Source organism: Canis aureus, chromosome 3, assembly GCF_053574225.1.
Source record: "Canis aureus isolate CA01 chromosome 3, VMU_Caureus_v.1.0, whole genome shotgun sequence".
Classification (NCBI taxonomy): Eukaryota; Metazoa; Chordata; class Mammalia; order Carnivora; family Canidae; genus Canis; species Canis aureus.
In genome coordinates this window covers 22867656-22894463 of record NC_135613.1, presented here as the reverse complement: position 1 = coordinate 22894463, position 26808 = coordinate 22867656, and the positions used below count along the sequence as shown (strand labels likewise).

The 26808-nt window shown below is 48.2% G+C and overlaps 2 long non-coding RNA genes across 4 annotated transcripts; one reads left to right on the top strand and one right to left on the bottom strand.

The window, feature by feature from the left end:
* The first annotated feature begins 1861 nt into the window (after positions 1–1861).
* LOC144310301 (uncharacterized) lies at positions 1862–16344 on the top strand. Its single transcript, XR_013376026.1, has 3 exons — positions 1862–4141; positions 6603–6955; positions 8934–16344. It is a non-coding gene; the product is annotated as an uncharacterized LOC144310301 (long non-coding RNA).
* On the bottom strand, positions 1979–26808 carry LOC144310300 (uncharacterized). 3 transcript variants are annotated; one of them, XR_013376025.1, is made up of 7 exons: positions 26482–26808; positions 17657–17750; positions 17205–17363; positions 16743–16842; positions 11788–11846; positions 5797–5927; positions 1979–4133 (listed from the first exon to the last, which is right to left on the bottom strand). It is a non-coding gene; the product is annotated as an uncharacterized LOC144310300 (long non-coding RNA). The 3 variants fall into 3 exon arrangements; XR_013376024.1 differs by lacking the exons at positions 1979–4133; positions 5797–5927 and having other exon boundaries at positions 11059–11846; positions 17286–17363; positions 26482–26794; XR_013376023.1 differs by lacking the exons at positions 1979–4133; positions 5797–5927 and having other exon boundaries at positions 11064–11846; positions 26482–26793.

Sequence of the window (26808 nt, the reverse complement as noted above, 5' to 3'; positions counted from 1 at the left end):
TCCCCAAGCCCCCTTCGTAATGTCTTGGGAAAGTGTTTGCCTAAATGGTCAGCAGTGTTGGAGGCTCATTCCTGAAGACATCTCCAACTCCAAGAAAACCTCCATTTCTTAACATTCCACTGGAATGTTCCAGACTTTGGTTCCAACTGTACCCAGGAGGAAACCCAGTGCTCAGTGTTGCCGGCCATAGGACCCCTGGGATGGCCACAGGCCTGGGAGGTGTTTCCTCTCCATTTGACAGATGAGGACCCCAAGGTGCCAACCGTGAGCTTGACGCGAAAATGTCTGGGTGGTGACTCTGTGCTCTTTCTACTAAAATCACACAGGAAGGACACCTGGGTGGCTCAGCAGTTGAGCATCTGCCTTTGGCTCCAGGGCGTGATCCTGTGGTCCCAGGATCAAGTCCCGCATCGGGCACCCTGCATGGAGCCTGCTTCTCCCTCTGTCTATGTCAATCTCTCTCTCTCTCTTTCTGTGTCTCTCATGAATAAATAAATAAATAAAAATTTAAAAAATAAATAAATAAAATAAAGTAAAATCACGGAGGATAGGTCCAGGGCCACACCCTGCCCATCTCCATCCAGACTACGGCAGAGTGGAGCCTCAGAGCAAGCTCTCGGCATGTGGGTTCTCACTGCACCCCCTGTGCTCTGGGGGCCAGGTGTGGGCTACAGGAGTGAGACCAGGCTCTGCCTGGGGGGGCCTCCAGCCGGTCCAGAGGCTACAGGGTGTGGACGATAAGAGCACCAGAGGAAGTGAGGGTCATCTGGCCTGGGGGCATCCTGGAGGGCTTCAGAATCAAAGATGCTCAGCCTCGTCCACCTTCCCCGCCTCCCCCTTGCATGGCCAGCTGCCCTGCCTCTCCTCCTCCGGGGCCTGTGCGCCCAAGCTCTCCCGCCGCAGCACTGGCCTCCCAGGAGGCAGGAGGTCTGCAGTGGCACCCGCGGAAGTGGGCAGCCCTAGCTCTCCCTGGTGGCGGAGGCCACAGCACTCTGGGACGTGTGTGCTAATTGGACACTTGAAGCAGGTGGATGTTATTGTTTGTGAATTCTGTCTCAATAGAGATGCTTTTCAAAGAATCTTAACCCACGAGATCTTACTCTCGGGCCCATATTAGGTGATTGCCCACCCATCCCAGCCTTCCAACCTGTCCTGTCACTCACGGCTGCACTCTCATCCCTGGCTCTGAGCTCGGCTTGTCTCTCCCCCATCAGCAGCGACTTGGCCATCACGTCTCCCACAGGAGAGAACCCCTCTCCCCACCTGGTAGCTTCATTACATACTGGGGGGGCGGTCCTGGAGGCATCAGGGCAGCAGCCATCTGGCCTTGCTGCTCAAGATGTGGTCATGAAGGGTGTCAGGAATGCAGAACCCGAGGCCCCACCTGGCACGTACTGAGTCGGAGTCTGCATCTCACCCAGGGATCCCCAGGTGCTCGGAGCCAGGGCTTGCACTGCCCCGGGGGGCAGCCAGGAGCTGCCAAGGTGCCCGGTCCGACGTGCGGCCAAGCCTGGGAAGCTCCAGACCCGTGCACAGCGAGGTTTCGCTTCACCTGGCTGTGTGTGCGGAGCCAAAGCGGCTCATGAATCCGCACTTTGTCCCCAGGTGTCAAAGCCCAGCCCGACCACCGGCAGCGGACCTCCCTTGATGCAGCGCCGGCCCTGCCCACGGGGCCCCATCTTCCCCGAGCAAGCCCCGCGGTCTCGGTGGCTATTGTTAAACTTGGCCCCGACCGCGCTGGGACTCGCTGCGATTGTCCAAACACAGAACTTCAAACAAACAAAGAGAAAATAACACTGGCTAATCCTTTGTGATAAGCCGCCTTTATCAGACCCCATTGCTCTCAGCTGGCATCGGCTGGTCAGATGGCTCTTTTACACGCAGTAAATAAACATCACCTGTTTGTGCAGGATGACACGGGGGCGGCTCCTGCTGCTGCCGTTATCGGGGAGGAAGCACTAGGTTGGGTGTGTGAGTATTTGGACGCGCACCGCCACCAGAGGACAATACCCGCGCGCTGGACGTGCCCCGCGGTAGCCGGACCGCGGCCCTGGCGGGCTTTGCCGAGCCCTGCCTGGTTATTACTTCCTGGAAGGCCACTGCTGAGAAAAGGGGACTTTCACTTTTTCCTGCCTTGGTGGCTCCCTGTCGGCGTCTAGACTTCGTGCTCACAATGGCAGGGCCTTCCGGATCCCACTCTCTCTGTTGCCAGCTTCCAAGGTCATGTATCTAAATTGGGATTTCCTGGATTCCCAGAGTCTTCGGATTGGAAGGGCCTGGAGGGCAGCAGAGCCACCCTGTGTCTGTCTTTACAGAAGGGAGGATGGAAGCGCAGGTCAGGGCGCGCTGGACCAGAGTTATTCTAGACTGAGCTGCCCCTCTGCTCCGTGGATGAGAGCAGAAGCCTCACATCTGGGGCAGATCTGGGGGCAAAAAATTGGGCCTGATATCCGGGTACATCTTATGTGGTTTGCACAGTGGCATGGCTTTTGCCTGGACCCTGTGGTTTCTTGGAAAATCTGGCTGTGAGTCCTCCAAGATAGCGTGAAATCTAGTGTGGTCAGAGTTTCTCTTGCCTGGTGGTGTATCAGTGTCCCCCCGAGGGTCTTGTGATGATGTGATTCTGGTTCACTGGGCCTGGGAGTCTCATTTCTAACCAGCCTGCAGTTGATGAGGATGTTCCTAGGGCTGGCACTTTCAGGAGGGGTCTCTGAATTCATTGTGTTGAGGCCAGAGCCATGAAAGGTGGGAAGTAGCATGCCCTCCCCACTCACTGAGCTCATGGCTCTGGCACGGGGCGACCGAGGCTCATGTTTGGGCTCCAGACAGCAGGTGGTTGGGTCACCTTGATGGTGCACTACCTGGGAGTCTCACCCAGAGCCACAACTGCAGAGACCCACAGCCCTGTCTGTCCCCTCTCCTTGAACCCGGGCCATTTCAGCTAAACAAAAGTGGAAGGAAGGCTGTGGTCATCACAGGCCTGTCCTTTAAGAGACTCTGGCAACCTATCCTTCATACTGCTAGGAACCCGGAGTTGGCACTTAAGAGGTCCCACCACTTGCTGGAGAGGCCATACAGAGGGGCCACATGGACAGAGGGAGGTACAGCCATCCCAGCACGCCGATCCAGGGCAACCTGCCAGCTGCCACAACAAATAACCACCTGAACCCAGCCCGGCCTGCAGAATTGTGTGCAAATAAGACAGTGGCTGGGCTCAGCCATTAAGTTTTGAGGTGGTTTGTTACACAGTGACAGGTAACTGGAAGAGCAGCCATATGGTTTATCATCCAGCCAGGAGGTAAAGGGGGCACTGCTAATAATTACACCAGAACCACGGTGGCACGGGGACCACCCCAGGAAAACGAGGATGCACAGTGACCCTGAGAGGAATCACCCTGTGACCAGTGAGCACTGCCTACATGTGGGTCCCTGAGAGTCTTCTAGTTGCAAGTGGTAGAAACCAAACCTGAGCCCGGTTTAAGGCAAAACGACCACGTGTGGAAGGAGAAAGCCCCGGCTGGTCCTGCCACAGCTGTGCTTCCATCCAGTGGCCGCACGCTGTGTCCTGCAGGCTCCGGCTCTCTTCATCTCTGCTTAGCTTTGTTTGGTCTCACTCTTTTTCCAGCTCTCCCCAGAAGGAGCAAGGCTATCCCCGAACAATGTCAAGCTCTGCACAAGTCCTGGACCGGAGTCTGTGGCGCTGATCGGCCACGTTGGACCACGTGCCATGAACCAATCACTCTGGCCTGGATGATGATACCCTGAGGGGCCAGACCTGAGTCATAAGAGCACTTCAGATCCATCCTTCCATTCAGAGCAGAGAGGGGATCAACCAGGAAGACCTGGCCCCTGCTCTGGAGCATGGGAACAGAGGTGGCGTGGGTGCAGAGGGCAGCTTTGCAGCATGCATGGTCCCCACGTCCTGAGTCAAGTGCGTCTGCATTTCACATTACTGCAGAGCTTCTCTGAGAACACCCAGCAGTCACCATGGATGTGGCCAGAGGCCGATAAATGATGCTGGTGAGGGTCTAACGTGCCACCACATTGGGGGCCTGGCTGGGAGACAACTCACAGTGTGGCTACTGAGAAGGGAGACTGTCGTCACTGGACGTTCACCGAATCATAAATGAAATCTGCAAGAGTAAGTAGGAGAAACAACCTTGAAAAGCCATGTCCCAGCACCTTCTAGAACAAAGTTGACCCCGGCCTGTCTCTGAGCCCAAACCTGCGAGGCAAACAGCTGGGTCCACCAGCCTCTGCAGGCATGCATGGCGAACACTAGGCTCTCCTGGGGCATAGCGTAGGGTGCAGGGGACACACACCTGAGTGCAGGCTGTCCCAGGGGCTCAGTCACAGGCCTGAGCAGGGGCTATCTGGCTGTTCAGCTTGGTTGCCAGCAGGTCCCTAGCTCCCCTCCTCATGGCTGCTGGGTTCTGAGCAAGAGTGCCCCAGTGGGTCCTCCTAGACATACTCCTTTTCTAAATCACCTGTGATCCAAGAAGTCTCAAGAGACACTTTTTAAAACTACAGTGACCTAAGTGAAAATGAAAAAAACCCACTTATCAAAATAAAAAATGGTGGGGTCCAATAAAACCAGTGGCTGCAGGAAATGTGTAGACAGAAGCCGCCTCGAGGAAGCAGAGCCCAGGTAAGGACAGGGAAAGGCAGCGTCCCATCTCCATCAGTCTATCAGCCAAAGCAGTCGCAGGGCCTGCCCACTTTCCAGGTGGAGAGAGGTAGACGCGAGCACATGATGAGCAACATGGATGTCCCTTCCCCGAGGAGCCTGTGGGATGGGTGCTGCTGCTGTGCTCTGGGAAATGCAGCCTGCCACCTCTTCCAGGAAGGCCTCCTTGTCACCCCCCTTGACAGTCCCATCTTGGTGCACAGAGGGATTCAGTTGATATCTATGAAATCCACATTTCTCAGCCTTGACTGCATAGTAATCTCATCCGGGAAGCTGTTGACAAATATCCAGTCCAGGACCCTGCCTTGGAGATTCTAATTTGAGTGGTCTGCCCTGGGGCTGGGGTATGTTATAGAGGTTTCCCAGGTGACTGTATTCACAGCAGGGCTGAAAACCTCTGTGCTGAATGAATGAATTTACATGTGACTTGTTGGAATGAAGTGTTCTGGCTAAACAGGACAAGGACAGCAATTTAGAAACTAAATATTTAGAAACTAAATATTGATAGAGCAGCACAGCAAAGAAAGTCAAACAGGAAGAGATGAGTGTAAAAGTATAAAATCCCGGAAGAAGGAGGGGTGGGGAGGTAACGAAGGAGGCACCTGCTGTAGTGGAAGGTCTCCTTGTCAGCAGGGCACATGAGCACCTTTGGCCAGGTGACCAGGTGAAAAGCAAGGAGGGAAAACCTCGTGGCCACCCTCCCTCCACCCCCTGAGGAAGGCTGTCCCAGGCTTTCCTCTTCTCCATGACACTGTCACACAGGACACTTCACAACAGACATGGGAAAATCTGTGCTCAACCACGCTTATTTTTTTTCCCTTCTACTAACTCACCAAACACATTAAAAATATTTCAAGATGCTTCAAGATTTTTTTTTCCTCAACTGACCATCTAGAACTCGGGCTACATTTCTGAATGTAAAATGTTGTGCATACAGACATATACAAGTGCACACGTGTGCACATATTCAAATAGGGTGGCAAAGTTAACATGGAGAGAAGTCTCTAGTAGCTGGCCACAGAGCTCTGCACTTAGCCCTGTCCTACTCACTATTCTTTTTTACTGCAAAAAATAAATAGATAAAATAAAACAACTACCCTAGGGGGTACCTGGGTGGCTCAGTTGGTTAAGCATCTGCCTTCAGCTCAGGTCATGATTCCAGGGTCCTGGGATCAAGTCCCATATCGGGCTCCTTATTCAGTGGAGAGTCTGCTTCTCCTTCTCCCTCTGCTCCTGCTCTCTTTCAAATAAAGAAATAAAAATTTTTTTTTTAAAAAACCACACACCATAAAATCTACCATTTTATCCATTCTTAAATGCACAACACAGTGGTGGTAACCATATGCATGCTGTTGTGTAGCAGACCTACTCATTATTTTTATATATCTACTTGGCTGAAGACAAACCATTTCATTAAACTGTAGAAGTCACAAAGCTCAGAAACCGTTCTCATGAGATGCGTGAGGAAGTAATAATTCAAATGATAGTAGACAGTTATGTCCAAAGCACCTCTAAAAACCCGCAACTTAGGACCTGGCATTTAGCAGGTGTCATTATAAATGTTTATGAACTAAATTAATTGTACTAAGTTGGAATGAAGGACCCAGAGGGTTGACATTCAACAGAGATGTGTAAAATCCTCATTTAGATCTACAACCGGAAAGATCTATACTCTAAAGTCCAGCTCAGGAAACAAGGAATGTCTGGTCTTTTAAAAATCTGAAACACTTGGAGCATACAGATGAGTACAGAGAATAAAGTAACCAATCACCATATCTGTGCCCCCCAGACTTAACCAACACTAACATTTCCCTGTGTGTTTGGACATTATTTTTGTGAAAGAAAATGTTACTGATGCATTGGAGATCTTCCATGTACCTCTCCGTGGTCCCATCGCCCTGTCTTTCTTGTCTAGACTTGACCACTCCCTCGATGTTGACGTCTATCATTCCTGTGCATGTATTTCTATTTGGCCACATGTGGATTCATCCAGAACACAGTATGAAGGTTGTTCTGCATATTCTTAGGCTGCATATAAATGGTTTCCTATTGTACTTTCATTCTACAAATTGCTCTACTGGTTTCGCACGATGCTTCAAGAGCCGTCTGAGGCAATCATGGAGCTCTGTCGTCTGAGTTGGCCACTCTGTAGTGCGCTCCTGAATGAAGCTCCTCCGCTGCCCGTTGATGGACGTGTGCGTGGTTGCAGAGCAGCCGTGGCGGGCCGGGTGAAGCTCCATGTGCATGAGAGCAAGCCGGGTTCTCATGGTGAGTCACCCCCTGGAATCTCTTCCATTGACAATTGGAGGCCAGTGGTGGTTGGTTTGACCTTTGTGGGTCAATCTCCCTCTGGATAAACTTTGTATTATTTTTTTAGTCAGAACATGATTTGATCAAATGACAGATTTAGTTGACTCATTTCTCCCTGATTTGAACAGTCAAGTTTGTTGCTCTGCGTGATTGATTAGCTGACTAGCCCTCACCCCTAGCTATGCACTGGCATAACATGGGGAGCCTCCAACAGGTCCCAATGCCCAGCCCCCAGTGCCAGAGATCCTACCCCAGCATCACCAGGATGGGGCCCGGGTGCAGGTCCTTTCTGAAACCTCCTCGGGTGGTTCTCAAATGAGAGAGAAGCCGGGGTAGAAAAGGTTGCCCTGGGACCAGGCAGCTGCCATGGGGGGTTAGCAGTTTTTGGGCTCTGGGCTGTGTGCTGGGGGCAGGGTTTGGCTCCAATCCTCCCAAGGCCATTTGGTCTTTGTGGGGGAGGAGAAGAGTTGGCTGCTGCAATCGTTTAGATGGATTGGGCTTCTGGTGGTGGGTCAGATGCTCCAGCCTGTGGTGGGGCTGCTGCCACTGAGACACTGGTTGAGTGGGATGGGGGAGGATGCTCACCAAGGCCCCAAGGCACTGGATGACCAAGGGACCCTTCACAAAGGCCCGATCGGGGTAGGGCATTGGCACGCCTTCAAAATGTGCATGGCAATCTCAGTTGGGTCTTTAACCCCGACGACAGCGGGTGGGAGGCTGGAATTGCTATCCTCATTTTGCTAATGACTGAATGGGAGCCTGGAGGAAGTGAGTCCAGCAGCGTGGCCCAGTTAGCAAGCAACAGACAGGCGAGAACTCAGTTATCTGTTAGAGATCCCACGTGCTGGAATCGAAATCCAACTTTCCAGTCTGAAAACCAAAGTCAATTCTGGACTGTTCTCCCCCTGAACAGCCACCGCCACCTTCCTGTCTCCTCCCGTCTGGCTCCAGTTTCTCTCCTGGGACGGCTCTATGGTGGGGGTGAGAGAGGTAGTAAGAGAAAAAGAAACCCAAGCCTCTCTGATGGCTTCTCTTTGCAATTTCCACCCAGAGCATACCAGGAGGGAGATGAGGTTTTAGACCAGTTTTTTGTCGTTTTCATGAACGATGTCATAAAATGTCACAGACCCCCCTGCCAGGATAGCCATTGTACTTGTAATATCTGTGAATTATGGAAGTATACCTCTGTCAAAAAAAAAGCCCTTTGTGAATTTGTAGCACTTTTAATATAGAAAAACCACCATTGCAATAACACGCGCTTCAAATAATAATAATCCAAGGCACCCGGGTAGCTCAGTGGTTGAACGTCTGCCTTCAGCTCAGGACATGATCCCAGGGCCCTGGGATCGAGTCCTGCATCAGGCTCCCCACAGGGAGCCTGCTTCTCCTTGCTCTGTCTCTGCCTCTCTCTCTCTGTCTCTCATGAATAAATAAATAAAATCTTTAAAAATAATAATAATCATCCAATTCCCATGGGTTAGACAGTATCTTCTGTAAAGATGCTTTTGTTATTATTATAAGAAAACATCTGTATTTTTTAGAGGTGCATATTTAAGTATATAGGGAAGAAGTGACATGAAGCCTGGGGCACATGGTGAAGTCGTATACTCTGGGACGTGGTTGGCAGGTATACAGGGCCTCATCATACTATTTGCCTGCTTACTATAGAAATTTTCATAATAAAACAATTTAAATAAAGCAAATGAATTCACAGACCCCTTGAATTCACAGACCCCTTAAAATAATTTTGTCTCTTCCTCATTCTAACATCTGTAGCCCACAGACTGGAACCAGTGGTTTTAGGTTATTAGTGAACGCCTGTCATCTAGGGTTTTGTTTTGTTTTGTTTTTAATCTCTTACGTCAAAAAGGCCCAGAGTGGTGACTGTACTGGTATTTGCTCACAAATCCCACTTTTCCCATTCCGTTCTGTGCAGACCGTGTTAACAGCCGATCCCTACCATGTGTAAGCCTCCAGGATGGGTTTAGTGAAACCAGGAGACACAGACCTTCCTCCAGGAAGCTTTCGTCATGTGGGAGACGAGTGCTGAACAAGTTAAAACAGATGGTTAATAAAATCGGTGCAAGAATCAAGAGTGTTGGAAGAAAAGGAGCAGATACTGCCTGAGAGTGCTTGACGGGGAGCCTCATCTGGCCCAGGCAGGGAGGCTTCCTGGAAGAAGGAACATTTCAGCTGAGACCTGAATGGTCAGTAGGAGCCTGTGAAGGCCAGAGACCACTGCAGAGTCTTTTCGGGGCATTCCGGAGAGCCCCAGGCCCCCCGCACCCCACTGTCTGTGGCCCAGGCTCTGGGGTGAGGAAGTCAGTGCTCAGCATAATCAGCTCCCGGAGAAAGCAGTGGGAATCCCGGCCTGCCCCTTCCACCCTCCTCTGTCAGCAGCCGGCCCTTAACAAGTGACTAATCTTTGGCATGTTTGATATGAAGTGGGACAGCAAAAATAATCACCTGTCAAGGATTCTATCTTCATAAAGACACGGTAATGATCAGGTTTCAGAGTGCACAGGCGGTGTGAACCCCGGGAGCTCACCCTTCAAACAAGGCATTGATCTTTCCTGACTGCCTGGGATGGTCCTCATCGAGCCACAGCTCATATTTCCTGGACCTTTCACCGGGAGATAAATGCAAGGAGGCCGCCAATGATAAAAAGATAGCGCTGCGCAGGCTGCGTGGTGCGGAGCCCCGCCCACCACAAGGTATTCCAGAACCTGCCAAATGGTTCATATTTCTGAGTATTTCCTAGGTGCCAGGCACCACGCTCTGCACTCTATCTGCGCTGTCGGATTTACTCCTTCGGATTCTTGGATTTGGAGATTCCTCCGTTGAAGCCTGAACTCTGGATTCCCAGCCCCAATGTCTGCTCTCCTTGCATTCTTGCCAAGTCCCGCGGGCCAGTACGGCGCTGGCCACCTCCAGGGCTGCTCTGGCCCTCCCAGCCCAGCCCGGTCGGGGACCAGGCATCGGCTCCCGCCTGGGTGCCTACCACCCTGGACCAAACCTGCACCCTCTCTCACCTGCACTGTGTGGCCTTTGTCTCCCCGCTGCCTTCCCTGCCACCGCTCTCGCCTGCTGCCATGGGCTCCCAGCCCTGCAGCCAGTGACACTGCCCACAGCGAGGGTCTCACAGCCGTCCCAGGGCCCCGCCTGTCCTTCAACTCTGCACCCTTTCCTTCTAGATTTTTCTCCATGGTCACGCTGTGAGGTTATTTCATCTGCAGCTCAGTATTTGTTTTCTTCCTTGGCTCCTATATTTCTCCTGTGTCGCTCTTTGCTGGGCGCCCAGTGCTAGGCCCTGGACTGCGATCTGGAACACATGGTTGGAATCCGGCTCCAGGCCAGACCACCCGGGCTTGAATTCCAGCTCTGCCACTTTCTGGCTGTCCTCACTGAAAGGTTCATGATACTCTACGTGGAAGACTGGCTGGCTCACCAGCATCTAATATCCGTGACCCCTGTTGTCCTAGCACACCCCAGCATCACTCCTATAGCTTTGAAGGTGCCATGCGAGGGGGGTTCTGGCCGACGAGGGTGCGGGCAGAAAGGATGGAGCAGGAGGTCCCTGGGCTCACGGTGGGCCAGCACGGGCTGGAGCCAGGAACCCCGGGGGATCTGCAGCAGCCACACTCAGAGATGGCAAGGCTCAGGGCAAGTGGAGCCCTCCCACCCAGAGCACTAATTCCCAGGACTTGCTGGGGGTGATCTGGACCCAGAGACTTAAATCCCTCACTCCTAGATCCAGTAATTCTGCTTCTAGCAGCTGAACCCAGAAACAATCTGAGACACACACAGAAGTTCGTGCAAGGCTGTGGGCGATGTATCACCACAGTTGTAAGAAGAAGGTAAGGTTAGGAGTAATGTCAGCATCCAAAATGAAGGGATTTGATCATAAGTTAGGAATAATGAGCCGTTGATTTGAATTTCCCTGACCTTGTGCAGAACCTGAAGACACAACCTCCCTCCCTGTGGCTGTGAGCAGTGTGTGGTCTGCCATTCTGGGAATGTGTGCTCCTGTGTGTGTGCAGAAGATGAGGCTCCCGTGTAATTTAAAAATATATCAGTGAGGGCAGCCCGGGTGGCTCAGCGGTTTAGCGCTGCCTTCAGCCCAAGGTGTGATCCTGGAGACCTGGGATCGGGTCCCACGTCGGGCTCCCTGCATGGAGCCTGCTTCTCCCTCTGCCTGTGTCTCTGCCTCTGTGTGTGTGTGTGTATGTGTGTGTCTCATGCATAAATAAATAAAATCTAAAAAAATATATTAAAAAAATATATATATCAGTGATCACTCCTTAGCAGTGACCTTACTGGTGATTCTTATTTTCTCCATATTTGTTCTGTATTTTCCAAATTTTCTATCATAAAAAGTACATTCCTATAATTGATATAAGATAGTAAACATTACAAACTTCTCACTTCACTGAAACATGGGTCACCCTGGTTAAAATGCAGTGAATTAAACCAGTCCTCTCACCTGGTATCTCCAAAGAGCCTTGAAAAATATGATTGTGTCACCTTTTAAAATAATCCTGTAGATGCATGAGACCCATGACATGTTGGAATGACAGTACATTAGCAAATGACTAATGTCCAAGGTCCTGAGAGGAAAGTAATATTAAACACATGAGTAAATGAATGAGTTATAGTCAAGAGCTCTTGGATGCAGAGGCTCTCCTTCATGATCAGCTGTGATCCCATTCTGGGCCAGTGGGTCAGGAAGGATGCACCATGCTGTCCTCAACGTGGAAGTGATAAAAGGGTCCCTCTGAGAGGCCACTCACCCAGAGTCACCCAGCTTGTGAGTGGCATCTCCACAGGCTGCCTTTCTTGGCATCACACTCTAGAATGGAAAGTGGGATCCATAAGTATTAAGTAAAGAAAGGTGTTTCTAGCTGGAGCAGCAGGGTAGGGGATGCCTGGGTACTGGGAAAGCTGGCATTTGCAAAAGCAAGGTTGTGAGCTCACCTACAATGGGGATGCTATGTCCTGGTCACACCTACTTAGGGTACATGCCCACAACAGCAGGCAAATGGCATGCCCTGAAGATCCAGGGGGGCTGACCAGACTCAGAGATGTCGTTCATGCTCAGCCTGATGGCCCCACTCTGAGCCCTCGTCATGCCCCCTGCCAGCACAGTGAGCCCTCCTCTCTACACGTCCACCCCTTGGCTCTGCAGCTCCCATTTGCATGGCCGTCATGTGCAGGACATTCTGCCCCCAGGATGAATCTCAGCAGGTGGCACCAGGTCACATTTATCCTGCTGTCTGTGCCAGGTGAAGTCAGCTGATTCCCCCTGGCTGACATCGTTGTGTTTACCCAGTGTCCACCTCCACCCTCCAAATTTCTTATCACTCAAAGTGCCAGTTCCCCTCCCCAGTTCTGCCAGTACTGAAATGTTACCCACCCCTTTCCCATAGATTCCTATGTTGAAGCTTCGACCTATCATGTGGTGGTCATTTTGAGAGGAGTCTTAAAGTAGGTGATCAAGGTAAATTAGGTCATAAAGGTGGGGCCCATTCTGATGAAGTTAGTGTCGACAACTTCAACCTCTCACCAGGAGGTACCCAGCCAACACCTAGATATTGCATTTGAGGCCTTCAGAACTGTGAGAAAATAACTGTCTGTGATATTCTGTGGCATTTTGTTATGGCAGCATGAGCAGACTCATACATCTCCCAGGCCAGTGAGGGGATGTGTCATTCACTCTCGTGGGGCCAACCTGACGGGCTCTGCTCTCCCTGGATTTCAAATCAGTGTTGATTGATGCCCAGGCTAGAAACAGTTGGCGTTCACTCACTCTGACAGCAGCATCTGAGGACAGGCCACCCGCTGGGCCCTCAGGCTCTCCTGGTTCCCCACCACTCTGGGACCTCATTCTAAAACTCCCCTCAAACCCATGGGCTATCCCAGAACAATCCATGAATTCCTTCTTTTCTTAAGTTAGAAATGTTTTCACTGTAGGGAAAAATCCCCAAGTAACAGAACTTTATTTTTATCCTTCCTGGTAGTAGAATATTAGTTTGAATGGCCCTTAAGATAGCAAGAACGCTTTCACTCTTAATGTATCAGGACGAGGAGAAATAGCATGGGTTCCCCAAGTGTGACTTTTTGCCTCCTTTTATCTGCCTGCCTGCCTTTGTTCATGAAGACGGGAAGAGAAATTAGAAAAAGATTCATTCTCCAACTTAGCCTGGTTCCAGCCTCGATGGCAAATGCATGGATTTTATCCAAAACTAGATGAACATGAGGGCCTCACATTTGGGAGGCAGCCTGGAATGCCATTGGAATGGGGTTGTTCTGCACTGTCCCTACGTCGTGGGGAAATGACCATTGTTTTTATTTTGCCAAGGGCTGGTCACTTATCCTAAGGCCTAGAGGGCCAAGGGAAGTTCATTCCTCATTGCTGTTTTGCTTTGCAGTGCTAAATTAGTAATGGAACAGCTTGGTCCAAGGGTTTTCTTCCCAGAATTTAATAAAAGGCACAGGTGTGGCTGAGGGGCACTCAGCCATATGCAGCTCGGGGCAGCAAGGAGAGCTAGTTCCAAGAGTTCCTATCTACGCAGAATCAGTCTTGTTCTGATTTAAGATGAGCTCGCTGCCAAGTAGCAAAACACAAGGAACCCCTTTCTTTTGCAGTTTGGATGCTTTCTTGGGCTGCTCATGTTTGTTGCTTTGTAATAAAGGTCTAGTTGAATGCTTATTCCAAAACCTTTAGCCAAATCTAAGGGAAAGAGTTGAACTTGAGAAAAGAAAAAGTGGGCACAGTTATGGCATCCATACACCCCAATTAGGATCATTGAAAGGTTGTTTCCAATGAGAAAAATAAATGAAGGAAGGGATCTGGTGTGCCAGGGAGTTTCAGGAACTACCATCATCACCACTGACATCACCACCATCATCACCACCACCATCATCATCACTAATTTTATTTGACCATTATTATGTGCCAGGCACTGTGCTAACTCCTCAACATCATTAGCACCTACCTCTTATTTTTTTTCCTTACACTCTATTCAATTTTTCTTCGTGACACTTACCTCTCCTGGGCATTGCATCATAGACTTTTTTTTTTTTTAATTTTTATTTACTGATTCATGAAAGACAGAGAGAGGCAGAGACATAGGCAGAGGGAGAAGCAGGCTCCCTGCAGGGACCCCAATGCAGGACTTGATCCCAGGACCCCAGTATCATGACCTGAGCCAAAGGCAGACGCTCTACCACCCAGCCACCCAGGCCCCCCACATAATAGATTTGTTTGTTGATGTGTGTTTCCTTGGCCCTTTCCGGCCCAGAGTGTAAACTCCACAAGGGCTTTTGCTTTATTGGCAGTGAGATTCCCAGAACCTAGCCCAGCGCCTATAACATGGTAGGTAACCAGCAAATTGTAGTTGAATGAAAGAATAACAAGAAGGACAATACCATGAGTTGATGTTGTCACCCTGTTATCACAGAGAAGCTCATGGAAGCTGAAGAGCTTGCCCAAGTGTATCAGTACAGAATAGAACTCAGAGTCAGGTGGTTAATATAAACCTCAGGCTCTTGGACCTCTAGAATAAGTTATGTCTTAATCTTTGCTTCAAGACTTTTAAACCTCTACATATCTGGTTATTTTACTAAAACAACTGAAATCCATCTCCACTCTCCAAAAGAAGAAAAAAATGTTGCCTAAGAGTGGACAACTACCCACATCTGCTTCTCTGCTTGACATAAAAACCTGAGCTGTGTTCTCCAAAGACTTAATTAATGAGTTGACAAAGTAAGAACCATTTGCCCCAAACCAAGGCAGGGATAAAAGTTGATTGACAAGGCTCTAATTAAACCCCAATTTATAATCTAACAGCCTGAGATCTTTCAGGTCATAAAGGACTTTGATCCTAGAAATTGTGCTAATCATACTTCCCCACCCCCACCTCCTCCATCTCTGTCTGGCTTCCCTAACTTCTGGATGGGTGCTGCTGCAGAGGCAGGGCTGCAGGCCTTGTTGAAAAGAAATTAGTTCCCTGCAGTGGCCGAATGAGCTGTCTTTAAAAATAACAACAGCCCAACATGGGGTCTTGAGATAGCAATCTGGCCATGGGCTCCCTCAGTGAGGACATCGTTTGCATAGTGATGCATGCCAGATGGTTCTAAGACACATTCCAGTATCTGTGATGATGGAGGAGCTGCCACTGCTTGGAGTGGGGGTGGGCTGGAGCTGGGCTGATGGGGGAAGGGGTGCTCTGCTCTTGTGGGACTCAGGGAATGACCCTCTCTAATGGTCTGTGGGGAGGGGATCCAAGTTAAACACTAGCAACAGACAATAGGTAGGAAATGATGCAGTGTGACTAGAGGAATGGGTGGTTCCCAGAAGGGTGTGGGTGTAGGGCAGCCAATGGGCAACACGCTGGGGTATCTTCTCCTTGCTCAGGTAGAGAGGTCCAGATAAATGGCTCCATATTTGGTGATTTCAGTGGCCAGGAAATTTTTTTGTAATGAGGTGGACTGACGTAGGCTTACCATCTTTCATTGTGTCTATTAAGTTCTTGAAAAGCAACAAGGAAACAAACAGATGAACAGAAACAACAAATTCCTACCATTCACGCCATAATCAATTAATTTATTTTGAAAAGAACATTTTAACACACACAAAAAAGTGGGAAGAACGTCATCACAGATGAAAGATAGGCCTTCCCAAGAAAGGGTAGTAGATAATCATGAACAAATTCATACATACTTTCTTGGCCCTCATTTCTATCACTTATCCTTTGGTGAAATTTGTTATAGATCTGCTGAGCCCATGGCCTGAGGTTTGAAGGATGATTGTAAGTCCCTTTGGGCTGGGACAGTTAGGTTGAGGTGATTGCTAGCTAACATCTACTAATTGGCTTTAGTGTCTCCTTTCATTCTTAAACGGGATCCAGTTTGGACAACCAATTATGTGGTCACCCTGAGAATTTGGGGGCCTCTAATGCAGACACGGATCAAGACTTTGATTTTACTCCATGACCCTGGGGACATATTTTTAATGTTCTTTCAAAATACTTTTATTCTGTATATCAGTGAAGGAAGGGAAAATCTGGCATGCTGAGATTTGTTCTCTCTTCACCACCCCTCTCTCTAACAGCTTTGTTGAAATATCACTGACGTAGAGAAACTGTATATATTTGGGGCGCCTGTGTGGCTCAATCTGTTGAGGGTCCTCTTGATTTCAGCTCAGGTCATGATCTCAGGGTTGTGAGATCAAGCCCCCCATCGGGCTCTGTGCTCAGATCAGAGTCTGCTTCAGATTCTTTCTCCTTCTCCCTTCCACTCTGCCCCTCTCCTGGCTCATGCACACATGCATTCTCTCTCTCCCTCTCTCAAACATAAATAAATAAATAAATAAATAAATAAATAAATAAATAAATAAAATCTTTTTAAAGTGTATATATTTAAGGTGTATAACTTAATGTTTTGATATATGTATACATTGTGAAATTTCTTCCTTCTTCCTTTTCTTATTCTACATGATAGTCTGAAAGGTCTTTGTATAGATGAACAAGCAGCGGAAGAGAGATTAAGAAAAACATTGTGCACATAATTCTGTCCAAATTTGTCATCTGGCTTAGGAAAGAGGAAAACTCAAACTCTCCCTACTTGCCCATTAGCGTGCCGGAAATTTACTGGATACTCAGCAAATGGGGACACACCACAGACAACAGGACGTGGTCAAAATGGGATCTACCAGTCTCTTCCCAGACTGTGCTTCAGTACTTACATGTTGCATCCTCCCTCAGAATCACCCCATGCAGCGACAGAAGAGACACCTCGCTCCAGCACCACTTTCCACGCTGTTCACGCACTGTGCACACCATGTGCTAATGTAGAAGGAAAGATGGGGAGTTTGAAAAAGGGATGTTATCAAGATGAAGACCAAAAGAGTCAATATCAAACACGGTCTTTATGTTCATGGAGTGAAAGCCAGTGTGTCACCTCTAAAAGGATCACTAACCATCCTGAGTGTTAGCTACATCAAAACATCCACAAATGCTAGGTGAGTGAGGACAAGGATGGCTGATGATAGTGATGGTGATGACAGCGTTGGTCATCTTGAGGGCCCTCGGGGCATCCCTGCCTGGGCAGTGCTATCTCCTTGCACATATGCTCCATAGACTGGGGGAGTAAAGGCAGCAGACATGTGTTGGTGCCCATTCCCTCCCCCACCTCCAAAGTGACCTACTTGATTCTAAAAGCATTGAGTTTGATGTTGGCTTTCAAGATTTCCTGGCCCAGTTCACTCCACTGACACATGAGAAAATACCTCAAGGCCAGAGAGGGGAAGCTCCAAGCGTTCGTATTCTTGCCCAAGTCTGTAGGTATTCAGCAATTTTTCTTTAACCTATAGAGAAGGTGGTCATTGGATTTGGCCAACCAAATGAGTTCCACAATGATGTATTCTTCATCCTCCTCTGCCCTGCACGGGGTTGGGACTCAGTAGGCCTGTGTCGAGCTTAGCTAAGCCTGTCCTCTGCCAGAACATTACACGGACCAGACCTTTTGCCTCAGGACCCCCGTGGCAGCCACCGGTGCTGGGTGGTTGATGGAGTCAGGCCCTCCTCAAGGGGAACATCTGGGCATACAGGCCTGAGTTCTCATTTCTGAGTGACCAGATTGTTGAACAAAAACAAATACCTGCTTTGTGCGTATTTCTTTCCTTTTGGGGGGTTCAAGAAGAGTTGACGTTGGAGCCACGGTCAAAGACGTTGCCAAAACAATCAGAAGCTCTCTGAAGGAAAGGAGAGCCAATTGCCAGCATTCAAAGCAGCAGCCAAGATTTAAGAAGCTTAGACACCTAACCTGCCTTGATTTAGAACCCTTTCAGGCTGACATTTAATATCGCCTTGCCTGGTGGGCAGGTTTCTTGCAGTGTTTGGGGAAGGCTAAATGGGATTGGAACAGCGATGACCTCACCCGGAGCTCGGCGCCCCTCGGGTCTGCTGCCTTTATTGAGCTCAGAGCAGCTCAGTTTGTGGCACTCCCAGGCTGGCCCCACATTCCCGGTGGGACTTGGAAAGCCCAGTGTTTATCCCTTAGGGCGGAAGGGGGTGTTTTTGCTGGGGAGGGGTGCAGGCCCACCAAGGGAGATCTGTGCAGACTACATCACAATCACAGGTCTGCCCGTGGAGAAGACACATGCAGAGCTAGGCCAGCTAGAGGCAGACCCAGGACCATGGGGTGGATGTTCCGGGAAATTACGTTCCACATATTGTTTGATTGATGACAGCTGGTTAAAGAAAGGTCTCTCCACCACAGGAACTGTTCAGAGGGCTTAGAGGACTGCTTGGCTAGGGGCATTGTAGGAGGGTTTCAGAGGCTGCGAAAGGCAAGGGTGGGCTAGATCACATCTGAGATCTAACAGTTGGTCTACCCATGAGAAAGAAGACATGGCCACTGGCTTCTATTTAAGGGCCTCTGGGATATGGTAACACCTCGCTTAACTGCAGTTTCAAATATTAAGCACTCTTAACTAGCTGAAAAATAACCAAGATTAGCAAGAAAATACAAAATGACTCAAGATTTTGAAGTACTGCTATAGAGTTCACGATTTCTGAGTAAGAGGGAGTGCAGGCCCTCATCCGTGACCCAGTGACTCTTATTTTACTCATGATTCTGACAGACTCAATGGACTGCCCAGCAGTAGCTGAGAGAGAAAAGTACTGAGTTCTGAGAAAAGTACTGAGGAAATTGGGGGAGAAGGGAGAAGATAATTTTTAATACCAAGATAACAAAGTAGAGAAAAGTAATCGGAAGTATAGCGAAGTGGGGCCATTTAATGAGAGGACCAACAATTGTACAAACTTTGGGAACATGTAAAGAAGAACCAGGTTATGAGTAAGGAGCTAAATTATGTTCAGTGGCGTCTGTTAAAAAAGAATAATGCACACTGCATTTCACGGAGCTCAGTAATGGAAGATTGAGGGGTAACTCAATAACTGGGAACTTGCAATACATACAGCAGACATATGATTAAGATACACATGATGAAAGTACATCTGCATATCAATATGAAAAAATATAAACAGGGGCCCTTGGGTGGCTCAGCGATTGAGCATCTGCCTTCAGCGCAGGGTGTGGTCCCAGGGTCCCGGGATCGAGTCCTGCATCGGGCTCCCTGCATGGAGCCTGCTTCTCCCTCTGCCTGTGTCTCTGATTGTCTCTCTATGCCTCTCATGAATAAATAAATAAAATCTTTAAAAAAAAGAAAAAATATAAACAGCTAAAAGAGAAAAATGAGCAAAGAGCGGGACATAAATAAGCATTTCATAAACATGCTGTACAAATGGCCAATCTACGTGTAAAATATGTCCGTCATTATTAGTAATCAAATACAGGCACACATTGGAAAAGGAGACTTGATTTTTGTCTGCCAGATTGTCCAAAATCAAAAAGAACCCAAATATTCCAAGTTATTTGGGATGTTGGGATGTAGGTCCTTTTAAGCATGATTGGAATGCATTCGGAAAAGTCAGTTTGGTATTTTTTTTTTTAAATCATCATCTTAATCCCTCATCAATTTTATCTAGAAATTCCACTCCCAGCAATTATCTGCCCCCCCCATAAAAAATGAATATGAAGACTTGTGTTCAAGGATCCTCATCGGAATCTAGAATTATAAGACGTTAGAAACAGCCCGAAGTCCACTGGGCTATTCATGTGGTGGAATGTTCGTGGGTGAAATATCATGAAAACATCTAAAAATGGCATATCTTTGTAAAATGATGCAGACAAGATATTGTGAATCAGGTAGTATAGGTGAGATATATCATTGAGGAATAAAGGAAGTTGTAGAATTGTATACGAAATATGATCCTTTTGGTATAAAAAATTATTGTTACAATTAAGCCATATTTATACTGAACTCTGAGGCTACTCTCAATCCTTGGAGCCAATGTTCTCTCCTGAAATGAGACCAGAAAAAGGGGTCTTTTAACTTGCTGTTGTTTTCAGCTTAGAAAAATCAGTTGTTTTCTTTGGGCCAGGCATTCTCCTGGGTTCTTACGAAGATTATTTAATTTCATCTTTACCAACACCCTCTAAAGTTGAACCTTTACTTTATCTTACCATACCTGAGGCTCAGAGTCATTGCAAAATCTGTCACCAGTTAGTAAATGGCTCAATCAGGATTCAAATCCAGATCCATGTGTCCTCAGAATTGGGGCTCTCAGCAGTTCATCCATGCATCCATCCATCTACCATCTATTCATCTATCCGTCCACATCCATCCATCTGTCCATCTGTCCAGCCACCCGACCACCCATCTATTCATTTATTCATCTGTCTATCTATCCATCCATTTATTCATCCATTCATCCATCCATCCAACCATCCATCCAGCTAGCCAATACTTATGAGGGTCTTTTTGAGACAAATGATGCTACACCTTTTTGGATGAAGATGTGATTAAGGGCAGAAAGTTTGTATAATAGGATCACATGCAGAATGCACAGGAGTTGGTCCCTATTTGGATATTCACAGGGATAAGGATGAAAACTCTATTTTTCAAACCTCAGACGTAGAATCCTCAAGCTGGAGCTATTGTGCCTTATGACATCCACTCATAATGTAGGGAAAGTCCTAGGATATATAACCATCAGGAAATGGAAGTCCAAACCAGGGGGTACTCTGATCAGCGAGAAGCCCAGGTGGGGTGGGGAAAGGTCAACATGAAGGTCTGAAAGAAGTTCAGGGAGGCAGGGGGACACCAGGGGGCTTCGAGTGGGGTTTGGGGGGGAGAGGAGAAACTAGTTTGGGAGATGGGAAAGGACAAGACTGGGAGTGGGCCAGAGGGGCAGGGTATTGGGAGACCCAGGGTTCCACTGGTAGACCCGGAGAGCAGGACGACTGTGCTCTCCTCAGGGCAGAGGCCTGGAACTTGGTCTTCGGCTCAGAGCAAATCCATGCTGGAGCTCGTTAAGCCAGTCATCAGCTCTGCACCTCAGGCCACGAGTTCCTTCCTCTGTGGCCACCAGGCTCACAGCAACCTCTTAAGAAGGACTAGTACACAAGCACCACCTCTAAGTGGCTCTGACTGGATCCATCTGGAGAAAGGCCATCCATCTCCTTCCTTCTTCTTCTTCTTCTTCTTTTTTTTTTTTAATAAATATCTCCAGGTAATTCTAAGGTGCAGCCAGGTGGAGAAATAGTATCCTAAATCCTCTGAAATACAACCCTTTTTAAATACAGTTACCTGTTCACCCATTTTGTAGTCCTAGGGGTGCAGATTTCTTAGGCGAGGTGCCATTGGGGAAATCCAGGAGGAGTAGCTAGGCCTCAGGATGAGAGATGCTTATCCAGATACAGCCACACACTTGGGCACGACCTTGGCTGAGTCACTGCCCTCCCTGGGCCCGAGGGGCCTTCTGCAGAGGATTTGTGCCTGACCCCACGAGGGCTGGCTGCCCCAGTAGCAGTGGGAGCTTGAAGAATGAATGAATGCATGAATGAATGTGAGGCCTACTTCAAATAACCGAACTTAATCCTGAAAAGGCAACATCCCTACCTGCTTTATCCTTTATGGATGTAAGAATTTTATTTTATTTTTTAATTTATTTTTTTTTTAAGAATTTTAAATCCAGACTCCTGAGAATGTCTATAAGTCAGCTCTTCCTACTTCACCATAGGGTTAGAGGGTGAGAATGTGCTGCTGTCATATTTTCAAAACTTTATTTCATTTCTGAAAACCTCAGAATTTACAACCCTAAAACCACCCTCTTTTCACCACTAGTTTGGAACATCACCAATCTGCCTGTTGAAACTCCCGTTTCACTTGCCGATTAGACCAGCACAGAAACAGTAGGCATCTCAAAAAGGTCAGCCTTCCCAGACCAACCCACACTTGTAACGTTTTGCAATTTTGCAAGAAGGGACCTGGAGCCTGACCAAGTCACAAACTGTCTGATTTGAGCTTTTTTCCCACTAATTAAATTCAAACCATTAATCAGATGAGACACTGTTTCCTTTTTGCCTTTGACCTCCATTTGCTTTGCTCTTTGCATCTGTCACCCTGGAAATCTTAGCCTTCTGGGAGAGGGCTCACTTGAGCTTTTGAAGTTGGCAGAGAAAAGATAAGGCAAAGGAGGCAAACAAGATTTGCTTTATGCAAAGTGACCACAAGGCACGCCTGCAGAGCCCGCCGATGGATCTGTTACCCTCCAGCCAAAGAGATGGGATATTATTGTTCTAGTTTCATTTGTTTGCTTAACCATACAGTTTTCGTGTAATGTGCCCGGGGATGGGTGCAATTTGTCTTTTAAAAGTCTATTACTCTGCAGAGTGCACAGCCCTGACTTGCTTACCCTGATTGGGTGAAAAAAAAAAAAATACTGGACAGAGTTCAGTACAGAGTTCAGTAGCTGTTCCTTACCCTTATCCTTATCTCAGCACTTTAAGATCAAGTTCTGCAAAGTGAGCTGGAAAAATAGGCCCCAGCCACTTGCAGTGTGTCCTCTATCACGCTGAGAGGTGGCCCTGGCCTAAGTGGAGGTGACCCTGTGTGCCACCAAAAAGACAAAAAAAAAAATCTAGAACCACAGTCAGCCTCTGGGATTTGAACCCAGGCACTGGGGAGGGTTCGGGGTACAGCCTCCTGCCTGACTTTGCTGTGTAATGATCTACGGTGTCTGGTTTCCAGAACGTCATGGTTATCAACCGCTGGGGCTTACTCAGATTAACGTCTGAACGCCAAGGCCAGTCCTATTACGTGGGTTGGCTTGGTCTGCTCATGTAAACTCTCACATGTGCTGACACATCCAGAAGGGACTGGAGCCTCCATACCAGCAGCGAATGTCCCCATCTCGGAGCTAAGGCAACAACTCTGGTGAGTGCTGTCTCTTACTCCATGGTGCACAGACTCTTCTATAGTCCTGAACCTTCTAAAGCCCTGTGGGCTTCAGGTCTGAGCCTCCAGAGGTTCCATTAGTTTATTAACCAGGCAACCAACGGTCCTCTCCTAGTGAGAGCTTCCCGCTGATGACCCTGGTCATTCCGAATGTGGAGCCTCCATCACCAACGTTCCCTGAACCATATGCTGTTGGTGGTGCTGAAATGTGGTCCCTGACCTTAAGGGGTCATCCTCAATTGACTTTGTTTTGGTCCCAAGTATCAAATGAGCAGACACAAAATGACACATTTTGAGGGAGACTTGCTGGTGGGCTGAGAGGATTTCATGGACATGCCTGAGTTCAATGAGCCAGTGTTCTCAGCAGGAGCTTCGTAAATGCACAGGTGCTGGGACCTCACCCCAGAGGCTTTGACCCATGGTCTGAGCATGTTTCCTGTAACAGCTGTGCCAGGTGAACCTGAGGCAGAGCCTGTGTTGAGAATGGTGCTTTTGGTGGAAGCCATTGACCTCATATAGTTAACAAGACCACGTTGTCTTGATTATGAAGGGCAATGAATAAATACTCAAGGGTGGATGAGGAAAGCCTCTATAGGAAAGACTGGCATTGGGAATGTCAAGGTCTACAGTGGGCCAGCCAGCTGGTAGTCAGGCCTGAACCCCATGCACATGATCAGGAACATATCCCTCACAAATCATGAAGACAGTCTCCCTTGTGACCTCATACTTCACTTGCATTTATCCAAGGCCAAGAAGGGGCTCCTGGCATGAGACACAGGTAGTAGTGCAGGGGTTGGATGCTGGTCCAGCCCAACTGGAAGGCACAGGGCAGACCACATGTCTGTATTTTGCCCAGCACCAAAGGCTGGCATGGGCATCCCTTCATGGGAGAAGAGAGGGTGTGGTCAATGCTTAGAGAGAAATCACTGTTTTTTTCCTATGATTTTAGTGCAGGCACCTTCAACAGCAGCAGGCTTATTTTGTTGGCCCACAATGTCTGTTTGTTTGTTTGTTTGTTTGTTTGTTTTTTGACCCACAATGTCTTAAAAATGGGACATTTTACATATAAATGCAGAGATGCTGTTGCTCTTGGCAAAATCAGCAGACCTGGCTACACTGGGCCAGTGTCCCCATCTGGAGCCCAGCCATGACTGTCATTGTGGCCAAGGTCTGGGCTGTCAGTTTGCCACAGTCCCCACCATCCCTTATTGTCTGCCCCCAACCCCCTTTGCCAGTCCACAGCGTCTGCCCAGTTACTGGAGGCAGTGGGTTTGAAGTGCTCCAGACAGTTGGGGGAAATGTGACATCGTCACAAATAATGTTGAGTAAAGTCATCCACAGTTGAAATTCCTTGCAGAGAGACTGGATCAGGTCACTGATGGGGGAAGCCGATAGCCAGTCACAGGTTAACGAGCCTTTTGCTCTGGGGAGGATATATAAATATACCCCAGAGGGGATCTGAACTTTCCCCCACCTATCTGATCCGTCTCTAATTGTTACCAATTGGTATTCCCTTACGTCCATGCTTTCTTTGTAATAGAGACGTTGTTCTCATTCTCCGGCTTAGAGTGACCCTATATTCCAGCTGCCCATCCACAGGGGTCACTGATTTCCTGGGACAAGAATTTTTAGGGTTTTGGTGTTTAAAACATGCTGTTTTCTTTCTTCCCTAAACCGGTTCCATTCATCTTAAATCAAGTGCACTGACATCCTTGAAAGCTACTCTTCCTGGATTTGTATCACTAAGCAAAGTTATAAGAATTTCACCAGACACGAGACACACTTTTGTATTTTGTTAGTGCGTTTCTAAAAGATGACACATTAGCAGATGCCTGTGGCAACTGCATTCTGTCCTTGTTGGCCTTTCAGCCTGCAGAGAAGATAATTGTCTGTAGAATTGTGAGCTGGTGATGCCGTGCCCTCCGACCTCTAACACCGCGAGCTTGTTGAGGGTAGGGATGAGTTCACTGGCCCTTCCCGGGACTGTCCTGACGTCTGATCTGGAGCAAGCAGGACTGTTCCCAGAGACCGTAGCCCCAGCTGGAGCAGGTGCCTCATGGCGAACTCCTTGGTGCTCGACTGGCCCTGATCTACTTGGGTGAAGCTTGGCCTCTTCAACAATGAGCAACAGTGGACAATGGTAGAGTGAGTCACCTTCCTCCTAGAGCTTCCTCCTCCCTGGTCCCACTTGGCCTGCGGGAACACGGTACGCGGATGAGCGGGTGCCATGCACTGGGGAAGGGAGTGCCACTGAGTGACTGCTGGAGGGTGCACATGAGGTGCAAAAATGAGACAAGGCCAAGGTGGTGGCTGCACACCGGTGAGTGTGCTTGATGCCTCTGAGTCGCACAGCTTTAGGTGGTCACAAAGGTAAATTTTATGACGTGTATTTTACCACAATAACAAAAAAGGCAATGGGAAGGAAAAAGGAGACTATTCAATGAGAGATTTTTAAAATGAAAAATGAGAGGATCATATGGTTCTCGTCCTTTCTTTTATTAATGTGGTATATCACGTGGATTGATTTGTGGATGTTGAACCACCCTTGTAGCCCAGGAATAAATCCCACTTGGTCATGGTGAATAATCCTCTTAATGGACTGTTGGATCCCATTGGCTAGTATCTTGGTGAGAGTTTTGGCATCCGTGTTCATCAGGGATATTGGTTCATAATTCTCCTCTTTGGTGGGTCCTTGTCTGAACAAGGTAACGCTGGCCTTAGATAAAGAGTTTGGAGTTCCTTCCATTTCTATTTTTTGAAACAGCTTCAGAAGGATAAATATTAAATCTTCTTTAAATATTTGGTAGAATTCTTCGGGGAAGGCACCCGGCCCTGGACTCTAATTTGTTGGGAGATTCAATTTCCTTGCTGCTTATGGGTCTGTTCAGGTTTTCTATATCTTCCTGTTTCAGTTCTGGTGGTTTGTATGTTTCTAGGAATACATCCCTTTCTTCCAGATTGCTAATTTGTTGGCATATGAATCACGAAACTCTACCTCTGAAACTCATAATACACTATATGTTAATTGATTTTTTTAAAAGTTAAAAAACAACAAAATGAAATGAAAAATGATCATGATTGCCCCCCAGAGAGACGAGAGAAAGACTTGTGCTCATGGAACAAGATCGTAGTCTTTCACCTTCCTCATGGGAAACAACTATATGTGCTCATGTGTCTCTGTCACACACATACTTACACACCTATGCACACCTACATGCTGTCACACACACCTGTCTCTCACATACCCACTCACACACCTACACAGTCACATGCAGATAGACACACACCCCTATACCCTGTCACACACAGATAGATACACACACCTACACACTATCACATAGTCGTGCATACACACACTCACTCGAGCACACACATGTCTGTCTCTCACACATGCAGGCATGCTCACACACTCACATCCTGGAGCCTGTCAAGCACACATCTTGTAACCACTGCTGCCAGCTTGTCACTGGGCTGCAGACATCCTGGTGTGACCTGGGCCCATCGGTTTCCCCACCTGCAGATGGAGATCAAGGTCCCTCCAAGGATTCAGAGAAAAGTGACCCAGGATATTGATTTGTGAGCACCACAAACTGTGTGTCTTGAAACCACAGACACTTACAGTCTCACTGCTCCAGAAGTCTGGAATCAAGGTGTTGACAGGGCCATCCTTCCCCGCTCTTTGTGTCTCGGTCCTCCCTGGTGTTCCTCCTCTAAGGACCCCAGTCCTATTTGATCAGGGATCTGCCCCACGCCACTGTGACCTCATCCTAACTAATGACATCTGTTATGACTCTGTTTCCAAGTAAGGATGGTTTCTTAGGGACCCAGTCTGCCCCTGGTACCCCAAGTCCCTCTCTGCCCCAGAGCCTCTGAGAACCTCTTGACTTCTTCTGGAAACCCACAACTGTTTCTCCTGAGCATCTGTGATTCTGAAGGGACCTCTCCC